Raw genomic sequence first — 4469 nt, forward strand, 5'->3', positions numbered from 1 at the left:
TCTTTCTCTCTCTCTCTCTCTCTCTCTCTCTCTCTCTCTCTCTCTCTCTCTCTGTGGTTTATGTCATACTAACAAACTACAAATCTAAGAGGAGATGGGAAGAGAAAAATGCATGCATGGAAGCAAAGCAACCGACAATTATATATAGGCATCCCAACTAAGGAAATAAATAATCAAACGATTGAAAGATTGAACTAATTAAATCACATCTTGTTAAATTATAGATTATTGGCATAGATTACTACTCCAAATCTATAGATTCAATCAAAAAGGGAAAAATATAATTAATTTGGCAGTGTTGGCACTATTTTCTCTTCCTTGTTTGCGATAGAGTTCCATCAAATTCACAGAATAATCAATTCAACAGAAACTGTTCCTTTACGAGGGGAAAAAAAAAAATCAACAAACTATTTGCTCGTGTTTTACAATTATGTTTATTGAAGCTGTGGATTAATTAAATGCCCATTTGGAAATCAAATCAACTATAGTTTGGGACGGTAAAATTATATGTCCAAATTAAAGTGTTTGGCTTGTTATATTGACAACCTACCAAGCTTTTGGCATATTCTGTACAATCTTGTTGTGGAGTATACCGCAATATGATAATTAGTGAGGGTAAATATCACCCGTGAAATCGCTCTTAAAAAATAAATAAATAAATAAATAAAATCCAATATCCATGCAGTTACATATTAATAAAATATTAATATTAGAATCACAGGGATGATGATATTTATTAGGAAAATAATATAAAATAGGTCAATATAAAAAGTTTAAGAAAATATATAGCCCAATTTTTAGTTATAGAAATTAATAAGTCATATTTATCAAGTTATGGTTCATAATCAGATAAGTTATGGACAAATTTATCAAGTTATGGTTTATAATCAGACAAATTATAGACAATTATGGACAATAACTTGTCAAGTTATGATTCATAACCAGACAAGTTATAGACAAAAACAGTAATTTAACCTATTTATTAACTTATGTAAACTATTGACCTATTAATTTTAATTCATCTCAAATCTTAATTTATTTTCTTCTTTCTCCCTATTTATTATTACTAGAGGCAACGATCACCGCTATTAAAAGGATGCGAGTCCTATTTATAAGATCCATAATAAAACTTACATACATGTTTAAATTTTGAAAACAATATTTTTCAACACGATTGATATTGACGCAAAACAAAAGAGTTTTCTATTAGTTATTATGCCCAATACCAATTGAGCTGAGTAACACTATTACACGATGATATTATTATTATTATTATTATTATTATTATTATTATTATTATTACTTTTAATAAAAAAAGAGGTTTTCGGTATGATTCTGTCCCCATTTCTTGTATCACTTTGAAAATTACGCGATAATTGAAAGACCTTATAATCCAATAATACTTGAGAATGGGTCCAGTTTTCATTTATATCACCGCACACAACAACACATAATAAATTCGTCCGACGAAATTCTAAAATAAGACTGTAAAGTATCAAACCCTAACTGCATTTTGAGAGAAAAAGAAAAAAGAAAAAGACATTTTCACCCTTACACCAGCCATTGGTGGTATACGGTGATTATGAACCAGTGAGGATATTAGCGTTTCTTGAGTAATAATAATCTAGTGAATATGTTATAGTTCCGTTCGTTTTTGTATATTCGAGTTTTTAATTTGAGTTGAGATGTAATATTTTTTGAGAATTTTTAATTGTAATAAAAAAAATTAAATGTGATATTTTTTAAAAAATTTTAATTATAAAAACATAAAATTAAAAATTTAAATTTGTAAAATAAACCAACTCTATAGAACTTTTGTCCCTTTGAACCTTTACTACCTTTTTTGTTGGCTAAATACGAGGCCTCGTTCAATTTGCAGATTTAAATTTTTAATTCGAATTGAAATGTGATATTTTTTAGAAGTTTTTCACTGTAACATAAAAAATTAGATGTGATATTTTTTAAAAAATTTTTACTGTAAAAACTTAAAATTAAAAATTCGAATAGGTGAAATTATCTAGTCCATCAGTGTTTTGCAAGACACTAATGAAGCTCACGTGGCACCTTCCAACAAAATCACAAAGTCACAAGAAAGTGGGGTGACAAATTATATTACTGAGTTTCCAAGGGAGACAAAAAGTAAAAGCTCTCTGTTATGTCGCCAGCTGTCCACAGTACTCTCTTTTCTTTAGTGGTATGTTCGGTAACAGACATCGCGAATTGCGATATTTTGACGATAAATTCACTGGAGGATAATTTTGTATCGTGGGTTAACAATTAAGGCTAATTCTAAAAGTGCGGTTCGAATTACGGCACATGATTACCTGGCGCAAATTTCGGAAGGGCTGTAGGCCTATTAGGCCCGGTACTCGGTGAATTCCTCCTTTTTCTTTTTTTTTTTTTTTTTTTGAAAATAGAGTGAATACTGTTATGAAAATTAGAGGGCGTTTGATAGAGGGATTCGTTTCCTGATTCGAATCATGATTCGTGATTCATTACAGTATTTTCTCTCATAAAAAATACACGTAAATCGAAAATGATTCGAATCACATGGTTTGAATCATCCAACCAAACGAAGAAAATATAAAACTAAGAAAAAAAAATTTAGAGAGATAAACGAGAGAGAGTTTAATTAATTTTATAAATATATATAAAATAAAAAGTCTTATAACATAACACTCTCTCTTAAATGTCCATCATTCATAATGTCTCATTAAAAATCTCGTTAGAAAAAACCCAATAGGATAAAAATCATAGCAAAAGAAAAAAGAATACATCATTTATCTATATGTGTTTATATTATAAATACATAAGAGCATAACATATTTATCTAGTTATCATTAATAATTTTATCTATAAAGTCTGAGACGTCAAGATGAGTTGATTCATTTATAGGATCGTTGTGTTCATTAAAATTACTTCCTTTTCTTTCTCCTCCAAGGATGCCTTGTAAAGTTTACAAAGATGTTATGGTGTTCGACAAATTTTAGATCAATATCCTTTAGTACCGCAGCTATAATAGGAATTTTTAAGATTTCAGGAACAATTTGCATCAGCATATTTTCTTTTGCCAAGACGTTTCTTCTGGATCACGTCATTTTGTGAAGGGTTGTAATAACCACTTCTACCATGTCCTTGACTACGGCCTCGACTACGTCCACGACCACGATTTTGCCCCCAGTCTGAATTTTTAGAAAATGCAGCATTTGCTTCTGGAAATGCTATTGAACTAGTGGGACGAGACTGATGATTTTTAATCAACAATTCATTGTTGTTCTTTTCCACAAGAAGAGCTAAGATTAGCCTAAAAATTTTCTTATAACCGCGTAAATAGTATTGTTGTTGCAAGGTAAAGTGAGAAACATGGAAAGTGGAGTAGGTTTTCTCTAGCATTTCACCATCTGTGATATTTACTCCACAAAATTTCAATTGCAAAACAATTCTAAACACGGCAGAGGTGTAGTCGTTGACTTTCTTAAAATCTTGGAACCATAAATTGTTTCACTCATCACAAGTGGCGGGAAGTACAACTTTTTTATGGTGGTCGTATCTCTCATTCAGACTTTTCTAAAGGACAAGTGGATCTATAACCATGAGATATTCGTATTTCAAGCCTTCATCAAGATGTTTACGAAGGAAAATCATTGCTTTCGCCTTTCTTGTGGCGACTTATTATTATTTTCTTTAATGTTATCAGTTAGACCTATTGACTCTATATGCATTTCTACATTTATGTTCCTTGATGTCGAGGGCAACGAACTCAAGTTTACATGATTCGACATAGTGATAACTTTCACTTAAATTAATAAAGGTAGAAACTTGTAGTAGGACTAGGGTTAGGACCTACTTTCTTTTGACTTTAAGGTAGATGCTTGTAATTAGATGAGAACCTCCTTTTAATCGCAATAAGAATAAAACGTTTGTGTTGATAACGTGTTATGAAAACTAAAAAAATACAAAACTAAGAAGAAAAACTTTAGAGAGAGAAATGAGAGAGAGAGAGAGAGAGAAAGAGAGAGAGAGAGAGAGAGTTTCATTAAACTTGTGAATGTATATAAAATGAAGAGCCTTAGAGCTATATTTATAGGAAAATTTTCGATATCATTTACGGTTACTATTTACATAGTACTATTACTTACGGTCACTATTTGCATAGTACTTACTATTTACGGTCACTATTTGCATAGTAAGATTCTGATATGAACAATAACTTTGACTGACTTACATAATAACTTTGACTGAGGTGGACAGCCACAATTCATAACAAATAGCATATTTTTAACTCCTAATTGAAGTAAATAACATATCTTTTTAATGTTGATATTATATTATATCTCCATTACTCATCTTAAAACCTTTTCTTGTTTCTTTTCTCTTTTTCTCTCAATTTCTTCTAAACTCTCTCTTTACCGTGATTCTCTCTCTACAGCCTCTCAACCTTTTCCAAACTCTTATTCTCTCTCCCCTCC

Source organism: Morus notabilis, unplaced genomic scaffold (genome assembly GCF_000414095.1).
Source record: "Morus notabilis unplaced genomic scaffold, ASM41409v2 Scaffold297, whole genome shotgun sequence".
Taxonomy (NCBI): domain Eukaryota; kingdom Viridiplantae; phylum Streptophyta; class Magnoliopsida; order Rosales; family Moraceae; genus Morus; species Morus notabilis.